The sequence below is a fragment of the Salminus brasiliensis genome, chromosome 11 (assembly GCF_030463535.1).
Source record: "Salminus brasiliensis chromosome 11, fSalBra1.hap2, whole genome shotgun sequence".
NCBI classification, from domain to species: Eukaryota; Metazoa; Chordata; class Actinopteri; order Characiformes; family Bryconidae; genus Salminus; species Salminus brasiliensis.
Window position 1 is genome coordinate 8,103,581 of NC_132888.1, and position 17,451 is coordinate 8,121,031.

General features: G+C 39.9%; 1 protein-coding gene across 3 annotated transcripts in view; it reads right to left on the minus strand.

Annotated features, from left to right (window-relative positions):
• Positions 1 to 17,451, minus strand: part of gdpd5b (glycerophosphodiester phosphodiesterase domain containing 5b) — an 81,283-nt gene extending 63,832 nt beyond the window's left edge. For all 3 annotated transcript variants that reach the window (XR_011980607.1, XM_072691567.1, XM_072691566.1), the window contains exon 1: positions 17,097 to 17,451. The gene's annotated coding sequence lies outside the window, so the exon portion shown is untranslated. The remainder of the gene's footprint in view (positions 1 to 17,096) is intronic.

Below are 17,451 nucleotides of genomic sequence, written 5' to 3' on the forward strand. Positions count from 1 at the left end.
TTTTCAGGGTGCTCCCGTGTCTGTGTTACCTTCTGGCTCTCTACTTATAATTAGGCTGTTATAGTCAGACCTGCCGGAGTCGTCAGACACACTCTGATTCTGCTCAACATTCTCTGCTCTCCATAAAATTGCTCTCAGTACTAACTTTCTCTTTTTACCGGTCCAACCAGCAAGCCCCCCACCCACCACCACCCATAGCAGACCAGCTATCTTAATATCACCTCTATTAACTATCTGTTATACCTGGTTTGGTCATTTTTATTAATAATCTATAAATAGTTCTGATCAGAGGAGGACGGGTCGGGTCCCCCTTGTGAGTCTTGGTTCCTCCCAAGGTTTCTTCCTCCAGCTCTGAGGGAGTTTTTCCTTGCCACTGTCGCCGTTTGGCTGCTCACTGGGGGGTTTTGATCCTTCATGTCTTATGTTATTTCTTCTTTGTCTGTCTTTTATTAAGTACTAATTATGTAAAGCTGTTTTGTGACGACAACAGTTGTAAAAAGCTATACAAATAAATCTGTCTTGACTTGACTGTGCACATTTCTGACTTTGCGTTTCATATGAAATCATCCTGAATGACTGGTTACATCTTAATTATTTCATTATGCAGATAAGTATCTGGTTTAATGTCACTTTTTATATTGGTATATTTGCTGCTTGTCTAATGGTAAAAATACTGCTTGCTTCTGATGTGATATGATGAGAGAGCGGGGGCGAGCAAGCGAGCGAGAGTTTTTCGCTGAAGGACAGCAAGTGGAGGTTTAATAATTTCTTTCAGAGCTCAAATCCTTGCAACGAAGGCCACAGTGGTCAATCCATGGCCCCTTTGAAGAGACAGAAATTAAAAGGTCCAAATCCAATTTGAAGGTAAACACAGTAGAAAATTAACCATGTGTCAGACAGGACAACCATATATTCATGGAAAAAAGGACAAAAAAATCAATCTGCCTTGATTTTAATAATGGGTGACAGGATCTCTGTGAAAGAAGGGTGTAAATCTCTAGCTTTGATTGTTCTCGTCCCCAGGTTACATAAGATATGGATGGCCCAGACTTTTCAACAGCTACTTGTGAGGAAACAGGAGTGCAAAGAAAATGTTAGGCTCTGTTGAAGAGAGCTCTACAAAACATTACATAACAGCCTCTAACATCAGTGAGAGCACATGTTACTTAATCGACCCAGGCAGCCTTTCATCAAATCTACGCAAATTTCATGTCATTATTGATGACAGACACATTACCAGAAGGCAGGTGGAGTACAGATGAACGTGAATTGTGTAGCTAACAGTTCAAGCTAAAGCAGTAGAGCATTACTTCAAAGACACAGGCATTTGATTGCATACACTCATCTTGTACAATCTCCATAGAAAAGCATTGCCGATAGAATGGGTTCCCCACATGAGAATACAATTGGGCTGTGCATCAGCGGAGTTTCACTCTCTAGACTGATGGAGCTTCAGCAAACACCTTTGGGATGAGTTGGAGTGGTGTTAGCAATACAGAGCTGATCACTGAACATCAGCACCTGACCTCAGTAATGTTATTGTTGCTGAATGCAACCAAATTCTTAAAGCGATGTTTCAACAATTGCCTATTAAATTCCAATCTAATTGTTCAAACAGGGGTTTATGAATGTCTAGACATACACTGTACAGACAAAAGTACCGGGACACCTACTGGAGCTTTTTTGACATCCCATTCTAAACCCATAGGCATTAATATGGAGTTGGTTCCCTTTGCAGCTCTAACAGCAGCAGGTCTGGAGCTCTGCAGTTATTGAGTCAGCAGAGCATTGGAGACTTTTCTGCACTCTGCTCTGAGCTCAGCACTCGGCCCTGACGCCGTTCTGTAACTATATGTGGTCTGACACTTACTCGGTGGCTGAGCTGCTCTCTGTGCATCCTAAACGCTTCCAATGTTCAATAACAATACCACTCACAGCTGATGGTGGAAGATCTAAGAGAAAACATGGTGGCTCCTATTACAGAACCACGCTGGAGTTCAGTGAGCTCTTTAGAACCACCCATTCTTTCACTAATGTGTGTAACGGCAGACTGCATGCCTAGGTGCTTGATTTTATACACCTGTAGCAATGGGACATAATGAAACAGCTGGATTCAATAATTAGGCGCCGTGTCCCTATACTTTTGTCCATATAGTGCATAGTGGATTGTGAAGCAGGTTCAAGAAGTAATATCAGGGCTAGAGTGGACAAACCAAGCTTTAATATAGTCGGAATTGCCCTATTGTAGGACACCCAGGCACTATTTGGCGTAGGCCTTCCTCAACTACATGAAAGTAAAAAAAAACTATGGGGTAACAAGCTGTGATTGCATGTGATCAAAATCACATGACATCTCACATGTCCAATCATAGATAAGGGTGGATCAATCTTCAAGCTAGAGCTGGGCAATGAGACAACATTTTATTGTATCATGATAAATTGTGTTATTGTGATACACAACATGCTTTTCTCAGCATATCAAGGATATTATTAGTGCTTAAAGATAATTTCACTGTATTCAGTCTGGGAGAGTCTCTGAATAGTAGTTGTTAAGAAACTGGTGCTACTGATGTATTTAGTCTGTAGTTTAGCATCATGATGAATATCATATATTGTAAAAAATGTCTATAAATATCATGATATAGTATTTTTACCATATCGCCCAGACCTACTTCAAGCAGGAAATATCCCAATGTAAAAAGTCCCACATAAGGCTAATTCATCCTATAGAGAGAAATAGAGAGAGAGGAGAAATACTCATCAAATAGCAACACTACAGAAGAGCTACAGCAGAAATGAACCAAAAATAGCTCCATTATTAATGATCTTAATGATGTATTGCTCTAGTAAATCTCTCATATCCAACAACTGAGTGTTTCAACTACAAGGAAATGATGGCTCTTGGTAATCATGATGAATGCCTGAAAAACCAGTTGGAGAATAAACTGGGTCAAAGTACAGTCCTACATCCTTCATCCCTAGAGGGTTTGAAGGTTCATCTCCCCTCGTATGCCAAGGAGATGTGGGTTTGAGAAGGGCAAAAAGTGGAGGAGTCAGCAGAATGGTGGAGAGGCCAGAGTCGGGAGCATCTGGAGGCAGACCTTGAGGTGATTGATCAACCTCAGCTGGTGTAATAGATTTCAGCTAAATATAGGCTTTCCCTCTAGAGTTACGGCAGTATCATCTGCTACTGGACGAAGCTAAAACCCACCTGACACACAACCTTATCTTTTACATCTTGGAGCTCATTATTAAGAGGCATGAGCCACTTTTCCAAAGCAAATATCAGAACTAGAAAGCAGAAATGGTTAGGACACCAAACATACAGATATTAAATGTGTAACAGACCCCCCCCCCCACACATTGGCTACAGCTCTTAATTCACTATATTTTTTTGTCTATTTTTATTCTTGTTCTGTCATTTGCTATCCGGTGTTGACCAGAGGAGAATGGGTTCTCCTTTTGAGTCTTGGTTCCTGACGATCTGAGGGGGTTTTCTCTTGCCACCGTTACCCTTGTCTTGCTCAAAAGAGGATCGGACCTGGATCTCTTTAACTGAACTGAATTAACATGGTTTTTTTCTCTCATTTCAAAGTGCAGTCATTCTGCCAAGAGATGTTTGTTAGCTCATGCAGGTCTGCACGATACTGGAAAAAAAGGAATATTGCAATATTTTCCTGAGATATAAACTGCAATATTTAACACAATACTGGGATTTTCACCAGAATTCACCAGAAGCTGGTGATCCAACATACCATGACATTAATAATGCACTATTTATATCCAATATTAAAGTAAATTAAGTGATGTTGGGCAGATAAATCGGATATCTGATACGGCATGGAAAATTTCCCTTCTGTAATAAGTCACAGTAGTGATGTGACTACTGTGCATTTGCACATTGCTATAATGATGCTGAAACAATATATTGTGCCACCCTAATCTGACGTTTGTTGTTTAGATTAGAACCAAAAATGCTAGGCTAACATTGCTAACTGGACATAGACGGTCACCAATCTCTATAAATACACAGCCAAAAATGTCTGTTAACTCATTTGAAATGCATCCAGATCTTTATTTGTCTAACCCTATTAAGGTAAGTTCTGGCTATTATTATTATTATTATTATTGGCTAATATATTTATCAAGATTCATGTAATCACAGACTAAAAACATCAGTAGCAACATATTCTTAGAAACTGCTATTCAGATCCTCTCTCGTACTGAATACCGTCATTTTTATTCAACATCTGCTGCTCTTCATCTAATTACACCAGTCTAATTACACTGCCTGTAATGCAACCTGCAGCTGATCAGTGTTTATTAAGCACTAACAATATCCTCAATATGCTTAGAAAAGCATATTGTGATCACGATAAAAAAAAAATTATCACAATACGATAAAATATTGTCATATACCCCAGCTTTATTTCAGCATGTTTTTAGCGAGTATCATTAACAAAGGAAGATATAATGCGCACATTATTTGAGGGATGCACTGTATGTTGTGGGAAGGCTAAATCAGCAGACGCATTTGATGAACCAGTCTAATTATAGCTGAGTGCTGAGTCACATTCGAAGCTGAACCTTCTACACCAAACGTCCGAATCCCACCGGTAGAGCCGTACTCTCCAGAGACCAGCCACAGCAAATCCCACTGGTGGGACTGTCCCTGCGAAGGGGTTAATGAAGACACATCAATGTGGCTTATAACGTCCTGTTTTAGCCTCAATGTTTAAATAGGGTCCAGCCATTCCACTTTACTAAATCATTATTCTTTTTTTTAATGAGTTCACATTGTATTATAAAAATATTATGATTTTGATTATATCATGATTTTATTATGATGTATTTACTAAGATGAGATTGATGAGTTAATGTTAGCCTAGGGTGCTCAGCAAAATAAAAATGTAAATATTTCTTGGCTGATTGACTTAATCTGGGCTGTGAAAATTGAATTTTTTGACCAACTATTCACTGAAATTGCAAAAGTCTGTGCTAAAAAAAAATATTACATGGTGTATTAATCAATTAACCGAATCAGTCAATCAGTAGATTCTTTAAGGTATAAAAACGGCCAAAATGGCCAATAAAACATTGTATTTAAAATGTTTTTGGACACTTATTACAAGCTAATTAGTTTCGGACGCCTGAGAAAAATGCACGATAATTTAATTTGCTATCTGCCAGTTGGCTAAAGCAGGCGAGCCGAGTACAGTTAGCTGTACCACACCAAACTGGATCCAGTAAAATTAGCAGCCTTGTGGCAGGAGAATGCCTCCTTCTGAAGGAACGCTGCGTTTAAGACCGCATGCAGCCATGCTGTAATTGTAAGGAGCCAATGCACTGTTAGACACGGCTCCTCCCTTTGTGGAGCACTGACAGTAGTGTGTGATTTAAGATGCCACAGAGATGCAGCCGAGACGAGGAGGGTGGTGTGGAAGCACTGGGTGGAAAGTTTAACTGTTCTTCGGTGCTAATTAAAAGCAGCAGGCAGTGACAGCAGAAAAAGCGAGAGACACTAAGAACTCCAGAGACTAAAGCAGGGTTCTTGTGCCACCCACACAAAACACATCCAAGTCCCTGATCATGAAAATATTCTTTTAGACGTAAAAGAATGTAGCGACAAATGTATCACATTAGGCTACTGATATTACTGAACAGTTTGAGACTCTCAGACTCAGAAAACAGAATTTATGTGAAAAATTTATGTGAAAAATTTAATTGATATAGGGCCCTAATTTAGCGATCTAAAAGCGATCCACCAACCGTGCAGGGTGAATTAGGGCATGTCAGTGTGTCTTTGCTATCGTAACGACAGGAAATTGAGGCTTGAAACAGGCAAAGTCTTAATTAATCATTGGTTTATTGCACTTTATGCCCAAAAACACCCATCAGCGTGTCGCTTGCCGTTCCCTTTAAGAGCCAGGTGTGGTCTGACTTTGGCCGATTGCTATTTTAGTGGTGTAAAGCGTGTGGTGGGGGGGAGGGTTAGTGTATGAGCGTCAGGCTGCACGCGCCTGTGTTGACAATTCACTGCCAAGATAGCAACGAACGTCTGACTGTTGATGTCTGCCTAGGCTGTTTTCAGTCAGTGGAGCTCCTGTGTTTCTGATGCCAAGATACACAGCAATACTCCAGAAACTGACCTGAACACCCCTCATTTCTAGACCACAACAACTGTTGGCGGGGTGCAAGCTAGCAATGAGCATCGCGACGCACCTTGCACAGAGTGTAAGCTAGGCCATAGTATTCAAACATTGTTTTACAGCTTTCAAATCCCTAAACAGTCCATATAATACAGTAGTTTAGCTCCATATTCCATATATCAGTTTAAAAGACACATTAAAAAAATAATAATTCAGTGGGATACAAAATAAATTTTGGCCAATCCAAAATTTGGTCAATTCAACCTATTTGGTCAATTTTTCCACCTTTCACTGGTATATATTTGGATATCTGGATATATTTTTGATATTTGTGATACAAGCGAGTGTATAATGGATATCGTCAGTGCTTAAAGAACACTGACCAACAGCACATTTCATCACAGAGGGTGAAATTAGTGCTGTTTAACTGGATAAAGAATCTGCGGTCACTGATGCATTTTGTTTGCATGTCAAAATATCATGATAAATGTTGTGCATCATTGTGATAGCACATTTTTACCATATCTCCCACCCCCAAATTGCCACTCAAAATTTACTGCTATATAAAAGGACGCCACACCGACAGAACACATCTGTAGCAGCAGACTTTAAACACGGCCATCTAAATACCAGTCCATACTGAGTACAATATTTATGTTTTTTATACAAAAAAATAATAAAATCAGCCACACTCCATCCAGTTCAGCACTTATTTTGCTTATTGTACTGAAGTGTGCAGTTGTGTCTCGATAACAAAGGTTATCACATAAAATAAATATAGTCACATTTCCCACCTCTATACAACACTGCAGGGTATGCACCAGTTTACATTACCTAGAGTAGGCTATGCATACTTGGGCACCGTGCAGCTGACTATGAGCCATCCCTCATTCTCTCTCCTTCTGGCATACTTCCTTTCATGCAAGAATGGAAGGTCATGTGATGATACGGGCTTCCTTTCAGTGCCTCCAAACCGTGTCTGTGTATACAGCTCTGTTTGTTTGAGGCTTGTAACCAACCTGTCAAGAAGTCTGTTTACTCCTCAGAATGAATCATGCTGGGTTTTACACCAAGCTAAGAACTCCCCTTTTTTATGCTGTGCATGCATATACAGTATATATCCAACATAAACAACATGGACAAAAGTATTGGGACGTGCGTTCATTTATTGTTTCTTCTAAAAACAAGGGTATTAAAAAACCTATCCTGCTTTTGTTGGAGTATTGTCTCCACTTTGTAGATATTGAAGGAGCATTGCTGTGAGGATTTGATTGCATTCAGTGCCAAGAGCGTTAGAGAGGTTAAGATGTTGGATGATCACCACCCTACCTCATCATCCCCAACTCACTCCAAAATATTTGATGGAGCACCAACCATCATTCTGGGGAACACTGTTTCACAGCTCAATGCAATAACCCCTATAGTCCACACATGGCATTAGGCAGCATGGTGCCATAAGGGTTCATGTAAATCTGCTTCAGAGAGTCCTATTCTATTGGCAGTATTCAGTTTTCTACAGGGACTAAACAAGCTGTGTGTTTGCACGTGTCAGCAAAGGGCACAACTTAAAGTAGCTGAATGTCTTCATTAGACATTTGGAGATTTTTTTTGCATTTTGCATAAGGATGCATTAATGGGATTGTGTGTGTGGGGTTCTCTAGTAAAGGCCATACCCCTCCATCACAATACCAATACCCTCCCCATAAATGAATAAATGATTCTCTGTCTGGAAAAAAGGTTCTTTGGTTGATGGAAACACTTTTGTAGATGATTCTGTAACACCATTATTATTGAGTAAAAAATTATAATAAATAACTGTATATTTAGTTTTCTTTCTGAGTGTAAAGAGCAGATATGATACCACCTTATGTTTCCTGATCAAAATGTTAAGCATCAGCCGGCAATTCTATGTAGAACCCTTTGAAACCCTTTGAAAACCCTTTGTTTTCTTCAGCACTAAAAAAGGGTTACACTATCGTTATGGGTTGAAGGACCTTTTTTAGTAGTATATATACTCTTTTTTGTTTAGATAGAGTGTATAGCACAATACCACTTTACCTTTTGTGATATTGAAATCTTGACGATCGGCCAATAACAAACTGATATTTTACTGTAATAATTAAGCATTAAAATGAGCCGTTTTAATTCAATCACTTCACCTAATTACAGCATCTAAAAGTGGACTCTTGTGCTCAGACTACTTAAACACTACTATCCCACAGGAAGAAAAGAGGTGTGAATTCCATCTTTTCAGGATTTGTTACAGGACTAGATCGGATTGGTCCTTTTCCAGTCTTTAGCATTTCTTTGAATTTGAACTACACTTTGAATTAACTTTGAGTTTATTAATAATAAAAAAAAAATAATAAAAAAATAATAATAAAAATAATAATAATAAGATATTTAAAAAGTGTATTAAAAACATGTATTGCTAATAAAACACCCCAAAATATTCTATTGTGAAAAGATAAAGTAGGAAACCCTAAAGAAAAAAAAAGTGGTGGGCAAAAAATGCATAAATTGTTCCTATACAGGTGTGCTGTTTTTACCTATACATCTTTACTGTAAGAGAGAGCAATAAGAAATTCTTATTAAAATAATATTCATAATAATCTAATATTTATTATTTGAATTATAACTCACTCTCAGTTACCAAAACAAATGATAAAACCTAACGTTGTCAGCCGTGCACAAATACGTCCAAATCTATTCAGGCAGCTCTCCTCACTCTGGGAGTGGACATCTGCGTCCAGCGCACTACCTGAACCCCAGCTGAACCCAATGCCCTGTCTGGGTCCCGATGTGAAAGTGCATTCGAACAATAGCCAGCGAGAGCAGCCTGGTTCCCGCAGTCCGCGCGCCTGGCTGGCTGTGGAGGAGAAGGTAATTCTGGCTCAGCTCTTAATCATACACTAGGTGCTGATATGGTTGCCTGGAAAGCCCACAGCTGACAAAGGCATGCATGGCATGCAGACACAGGAGGAACATTGTTCTGGTGGAAGGCCATTCAAACTTTAAAGGAGCCAGATCGTACACATCTCTAACCCACTTCATTTACCATGAGCAGTTTTCAGCCTTCCTTTTATTAAACCAAAATAGCAGGTGCCTCAGACCACAGTCTAGACTAAAGGACCAAAATTAGGTCCAACCATAAGAGGTGAGATCGGTCCAGATCAAACGAAATTCATGGCTGGGTTTGGTTGCAGGTTGGACTTTTGGATCAATTACAGCAGGTTGAGGCAGGTTATAGTAGTAATGGGACAAAATTCAAGGCAGGAGCACATGGGGATGATTATACAATATGCTGACAAAAGTATTGGGACACCTGCTAACTCATTGTTCAAAAAAACAAAAACAAAGAAAAATAAAAGGTTATCCGGCTTGCTGTCTGACTAGTAACTGTTTCTACTGTCCAGGAAAGGCTTTCAACAAGATTTAAGAGCATTGCTATGAAGATTTGGTTGCACTCTCCTACTCCCCACCTAATCCCAAAAGTACTAGATGGAGCGCCACCATCATTCCAGAGAACACATTTCCACTGCTCCACAACCCTAAGCTGGAGGGCTTTATTACGACAGTGTTTGAGGTTCATGGTTTGTCAGTTCCATGTCTGAAGTTCAGACATTAAATTTGACTGCAGTATCTGAATATTCGTCTGAAAATCTAGAAGCAAGCAGCATAATAGTGCCATCTGTCAGAAGGAGCAAGAGGACAGGTAGCCATCTGTATTGGCTGCTATTCAACAGGGTTCTGCCCAGTGTGCTGCGCAGAACATGCTGCCCCGAATGCAACTGTGATCAAGTTAGCAAAGGTGGCATAACATGCACAGTCACCATTTTTGTGCATCATATTATTAAGCCTACTATTCTCTGTCCTATTCTCGAGAATCTTTAGTGTCCCTGCATATCTGAAGTTCGTTATTTAAAGCAGCATTATGCAAGAATTGCTATTTTTGCCTACAGGCAGTGGAATTCACATTTACATCACTGCTGTAAATACAAATCAAGCTCTCCCTCATAGACAGCTATACACGTGCATTTGTTGACAGGTGAGAGATACAGACAGGGGACCTGCCAGGGTTTTGGGTCCCATGAAAAGATCTAAACACTGGGCCCCACAACTCTAATAATTTCACCAAAACATGCAATTAATACATTGTTAAGGGCCAATCAGTCACAGGCCCTGAGAATCGTCCTAATTTTTCACACCTATACGGTGCACCTGGATTCAGAACACTTCAGCATCTGAAGGTAAAGAAGCATGTGGACTGAGGCAGCAGAGTCATACACAGGATTTTACACAAATATGACTTGGGTTACACGGTTCTGGAGAGAGGTCTTGTGCAGCTCCACCAAAGATCTGTAGGGCAGGAGCAGCGTTTTCAGTCCATATTACAGTCAGTGGATCATCATCGTCATCATCATCATCATCATGATTCTGGGGCTGCTACTTTACTTTACTTGCTAGATTATGGAAGGCTGGAACATCATTTAGGCCTATATTGGTAATGCCCTGGTGTGCAGTACAGAAAGCAGTGAAAGGCTGGAGCTCTAAAAGACAATCATAACCCGGTGAAAAAAGTACTGTTAGGCCTTTGTGGTGTGTAGGAGGACAGTGAAGAGCCAGTCTTCCCACATAAGCACACACACACACACACACACACACACACACACACACACACACACACACACACACACACACACACACACACACACACACACACACACACACACTTCAATCTCATCACACCAAAGACAATACGGATACGATGCCAATGTCGGTGGAGGATCATAATTTCTTTAATTTCTGACAATTATTGAAGGCAATCCTTACTGATCTATTTACGTGCAACGCTCATACTTGCAATAAGCAGCAGCTAAAAATAGACTTCCACTAGGAATCATGAGCAGAAACATCCTCCAATTTCTTTAATTCTTAGCCCCTCATTTAAAATCTGTAGCTGGGCGCAGTTGGAGCTCCCTGCTGACTTTTTTTTTGGTCTATTGGCAGTCAGGGGGCGGGCTTTGAGACATAACACGTAGCACGTAATTAGTGGACATGTGTGTGTGTGCGTGTGTGGGGGGGTACTGCCTAATCAAAGAGGGTGGGAAATCTCGACTCTTCTGGGACTGGCATTAATAGCAGGCAATTTCCCACTATCACCCATCACACATATGCTAACAGAGACAATGCCATGCATTCATTGTCCGCGACGGATAAATGAACACTCTCAGTTTCCTTAGTGATGGATAGGGATTCTTTTTATAGACACCAGATATGGGAGTGTGCTTTTTTCTTGGGAAAAAGAAAAAAAAAACACCAGAAATCACCAGTGTTTCAGTGGACTAAATTTATAAAAAAAAAAATACATATAAACCAGAAATATTAATATGATTCATTTCACTAGATTTAAACCCCCTTCACAATTAAATGTTAGAATTCTCCATCATTCTAACCACTTAATTAATCAATTGCATAAATATTAATGTATTGACATCAGAAGATAATCCCAGATATCGGTCAGCTGATGATCCCAATATCAGAGCAATCTTGTCCCCCTTGCTAGTATCGACACCTTTTTCCATGCACAATTTATCCTCGTCAACACCTGCCTCTTTCTGACCACAGAGACGCTCTTGTCTGGCTATTTTTGGGACAGAGACCACTCTTCGGCTAGCAGTCAAACAGACATGTGTAAAAACGCCAGCATCACACACCCCACCATGCCATGGACATGCCAGTGTCACTGCAGTGCTGAAAGTGGTCCAGCTCCCAAAATAAAATCTCATCACAAGTTAACCAATGAGGAATGGGGTAGCGGCTAGGCCGGTCACGATCATGACATTTTAGCTGAGATGGTGTACTGCCCTGGCTACAGTTATGTACTTAGTTATTATTGCGTTCAATTTAAATATATTTCTATGCATTTCCACAACAAATGTTGCCAATATGCAGCTTTCCAGAGATCCGGGTCCAAGCCTCTTTTCAGCAAGCTAGTGGCAAGGAAAACGCCCTCGGGTCAATACCAGACAATAACAATAAAAAGCAAACCAGGAATAAAAACAACAATCAAGCAAAACTGAATTAAGAGAAAAATGGCAAAATGTGCCGTCAAGCCATAAAAGATGAAAACGTGAGTAAGATGATAAAGTCCATGCAGATAAAGCTATCTACTATTATTAGCTATCCACTAGCAGGCTGACCATATTTTGGGTGCATGGGTGTCCATCGTGGCTAGTATGTGGGAGGTAGTTCAATATGTTCAATATAATGAACATTAATACATAAATATTTATTTATTTACCACTAATATATACTAATAAATAGTCTTTTAAAAATCTTTTATTTTAGTATGTCTTAAAATAAGTAAAATAAGATTATTTTTATATTTTTTCAGTGGAGTTGGGAAGCAGTTTGACCTCTAGTTTATGGAGATACACATAGACCAATGATGGCGCCAGCACCGGGTGATATGACCTCAAATCAGAATCATACCTCTATTATGATTAATGACCGGTTATATAAGCTGCCCAAGTTGCTCTGTTGACTCTGTGAGCTCTCGAGTTCTCCACCATGTTGTTTCCATGTCACAGACTGGACAGGGCACAGTCACGTGACTACACAGGTGTTTGTATGTTTAAATAAATAAATAAATAAAAATCCACAGGGGCAAGATAACGTTGATCAGATTTTGATTAATTTTCGAGGCGTGTTTAAGGCTCTAAAAATCGTAGAAGCAAACCAATGCCAAGGACATTTTCCACGATTTAGAAGTCCTGTCCGGATGCACTGTTGACATCCCAAACAGAGGACATGTCCAGAAAAAAAGGACACTAAACACTAAAACTGGACACTTCTGATTCGTAAATCTCAACTTCTACATATTTCTATTTCTTGTCTGCACATATTTCTATTTTTGAATCTTGAGATTTTTCATCTTGTCTTGTCATCTTATTTTTCATGTCCTCGGAGAGCCGTCAAAGCATTTCACTGCTAGCTGTGAGTCGTTTGTGTCGGGATTGTGCATGTGACAAACATTTCATTTAATTTGATTTCATGTTCAAACGTCCACAGTTACACTGAATCATCTGTAGAGTCCAGCAAAGTTAACGTCTTCTTCCATGTAAATGTGCAACCATGAGCAAAAAAACTGTTCTGCTTGCATAAATGCTAACAATATTAGAATTAGCTGAACGCTCTCAAACAAACCCCATTATAAGTGCTCCTTTCTAAACCTGTTACAGCACCAATGTATTTGTTTTTATAACAATTAAAGATCTCAGTGAATGCATTAGGCCTCAAACACGACACACCCAGTTCACATTCAGCCTGTTGCGACATAATACGACTGTAAAACCACGTGTGTGTGGAAAATGACTGTGATCAGAGGAAATCACCACAATCAGCTTAAATAATTGTGATCAGGTGATTATGTAATAATAATAATAATAATAATAATAATAATAAAAATAATGACCGGCCTAGAGGGCTAAACTGCACATGACCAAAGGTGGGCTAAAGTCTGGAACTGTGGACCTCCCCTTAAGTTTAGAGGTAGTAACAGCTGAGATCTTTCCAATGTTTCCACGGAAAAGAGACAGATGTAGCAAAGTCAGGGGTGTCTCCTTTTGCTTAACCCGTCAATGTCAATTCAACAGACAATGGCTGGCGTATTCGAAGGGAATGCTAAGCAAGAGGTTTGGTCATCAATCTAATCATATGGAAATCTATCAGGTCAAAGTGCGTAATGTGCCCTGCACAACAAGACGCTCCGAGACCGATTACCCCATGTAAGAGGAGATGGAACAGGGTGAATAAGCACCAGTAACCCTGGCTGTACTGTATCTGTCCTTGAGTGACACATGTAATCACAATGCCAGTTTATGGCTGCGGTAAGTTGTGCCATTTAATCTGTGATCTGTGATCGAGCATGGACATGGAGAAGGCACTCAGACAAGGAGATGCCTCCGTCACATTGTGCCACATGGTGGAGTTTCTGTATATTCGGTGCATATGAAGCATATGTCCGCTCATTTAGTTGGTATTTACTCCTTTATATTAGTGTTACTCTGCAGTAGAGTGATTACATGAGCCTAAGTACAAACATTTCAGTGCATGAATGTCCTGACATGTTGTGCAATAAATAAATAAATAAATAAATAAATAAATAGACTCATTATGGGTTCTACTCGCTATATAGACAAGGTGAAGTAGGCTTACATCTCAGATATATTGATTATACCAGTACACCGTGATACTGATATCCCACAACACTTTGCTTTTTACTTTAAACAGTATTTCTAGCGCTATGCTTGTTAGATAATGAGCATTATATCGATGATCTAAATCATACCCATTAAGCATTGCAATGGTTCCTCTAGGACTATTCCCTGAACCACCGCCAACACCCCAAGAGATGGATATAAAAAGGTACTAAAATGAGGAAATATCGCATAAGAGATGCAATACAATGAAAGTAAAAATTGTAATTTTTCCTTGTATCCTTGTATACATATGGTATCTTTCACCCATTGTAAACTGGCTGTTTTTGAGCCGAACGATACGAGCTGTACAGGGCTAGAACAGTGATGTTAGCAGACGTAACCCGGCCTGTAATTTACATTACGTTCAGCTGATGCCCTTATCCAGAGCGACTTACAAGGCATCTCATATTACAGAGGTGGGCCAGTGTAGTGTTAGGAGTCTTGCCCAAGGACTCTTATTGGTGTAGTGCAGAATAGTCACCCAGACTGGGAATCGAACCCCAGTCTCCCACATGATGTGGCAGCTCACTGGCAGGTAGTCGGGTTATCTGTTGCGCCACACCAACCACCTATTGACCAGCTGACTTTCTCTGTGTCCATTGTAAGTTACATCTCCTCTACTGTGACTTTCTATGGTGTCAAAATGACTTTAAATAAATGTTGTACTGTTAAAGTACTGTTAAATGCTATGTGGTGCGCTGAGGAATTGAAGTGTTAAATCAAGCCGGTGTGCGTGCCTCCATTACGGCCTGTCCTGTATGCGTCGCATCGTGAATGTTCTTTTTAACTGTAAAACCACTCCAACGTTAGCTAGTTTAATCTACCTTACCCCCGTCTTTATTTCCCTTCCTGAGTCCATCGTTTTAATTGCGATTTTATGATGTTCCATCAAATTCAGAAGCATAACCGGAAGTAATTTATAGTTATATGTAAATATATGTAAACTACTGTATGTAGGAGAAATACTGTTTTACCATTAAACTAGAAGTTTTCAGTGTGTTCATTGTATTTTGTGTGATTTATATTCATGATATTCAGGCCCTGGTAGTTAACTGCGGTGCATGTAATTCAAATAGAGCTTCGATTTGTTTCAAAATAACAGTTTAAAACCATAAAAAAGAAAAAGTAAAAATGTAAGTTAAAGTAGTATTACGTGAGGATAGGCATTTCTTGCTCTTGGGCTCCTGCTTGAGTCGGGAAGTGTAATTCACACTTTTAGCCACACCTGTAGGACACGCTTTTCACATGCATTCCTGGACAATTTAAGAGGATACAGAATCATTATCATGTTAAACTGAGGCGGTAGACCCAGCGTTACATAGTTCATGCAAGTGTCCTCCCCATTTCAGATCAGTATATCCTCAAAATGATTTTAAAGCTGTAATTTTAAGGTGATGCTACAGATGTACTCTGTAACTGTTAAGAAAACTAAAGGCAACACATTATTGGTGTAGTGTAGTGGCTAACATCACCATCCTGGCAGACTAGGACTCGATTTCCCAGACAGGCAAGCACAATACCCTAGTCCTTGGGCAAGACTCCTACATTTTACTAGCTGTGTAATATGAAAATGGAAGTCACTCTGAATAAAAGCTTCAGCCAAATGCTTTAAACGTAAAAATGTAAAGACTTTAACTAAGAGGTTCTTTAATGGTTCTTTCATGAAGTTATTACACTTCTGTATCAAACCATATAAAATCAACTTAACCAGTTTTTTGTGGTAGTTAAATTATCTGCTGAGTTCAGTTCTATAAATAAAACGTTCTATATGGTTCTCTATAGCACTAAAAAATGGTTTCACGATTGATAGAACCAAACTTTTTTGCTACCAGTGTCATGGGACAATGGGACACTGGAGGGGACGGATGAATCCGATCTTGTAAAAAATCTATCCAAAAACAGCACACACTTTATGTGGGGTAGTCGAGTCTTTGGGGTAGGTAGCCTTTGGTAGTTGGTGCATAGTAGGGTGGGAGGGTAGTCTTTCAGTAGTTTGAGCATGATGGTGTACTTTTAGATGCTCTTCTCAGGCACTTTAATTAAAAATAGCACATTTTAAAGCTTAGTAGTTTCTGATCTAGGAATCAGAAATAAGAAAATATCAGTTCAGTACTGAAATAAGTATTATAATACTTCAATACCATACCTGAAAAGTATTACAACCCTGAACTTAAGCAGATAAGATGATGATGATGATGATCAGAAAAAGTGGTATTGGGCCATTTCTAATGAAAACTGGATACAACAGTCCAATCAGAAGACGCTAGAAGATATTATCATCACTCAGGAAATAATATGGATCTATTCCACTTCCTAATGGATATGGAAACATCACCTGACTCTGTGATATCTGCAGAAAACACAGTGGTATAGAATTTTAGCAAAATCGCTCAGCACTAGTCCCAGTCTAGTACCAAACCCCACCACTAACAGCAAGCCATAGCAGCCACAGGAGTGATACAGCACTCCCAGGTTTACTCACAGTCCCAGTTAAACTAAGACGCATAAACCATTCATTCACAGTCAGTCCACTACTTCACAGACTGATAAACCAACCCAGCCTCGAGCTTCTCCAGGAACGTCAGAAACCGGCAAACGTCCCATGTAGTCCTAGTCTTCCCAGGCTAGTCTCAGTCTGTTTTCAGGCGTGTGAAAACTTCAAAGGTGTCTGAATCCTTCTTACCTTTTCCAGACTCGGTTTCCTTCAGCTCTCAGACCAGGGGAAGCGACTCTGCCGAGCTTTTCCTCCTCAATGAACTCTTTCCACGCCTAAACCTGCAGGAGACACAGCTGATCTGCCAGAGGAAAGGTACGGAAACGCTTCACAAAATGTATGAAATTCTGCACCGGTTCTTTCTTCTTCTTGGAGATGTATTTCTTAGGGGGGGAAAAACACTCCGCTGGATTTGATCTAAAGCTAGGCTGCTTTTCCGTTCTCCTGCCGCCCGGTTTCACCTTGCTCGCCTGGCTTTTGTGCTGTCAGGAGTGTTTTGCTGGTAAAGGCTCCACAGCCGGCAGCGTTTCGCTGTAGTAACCTG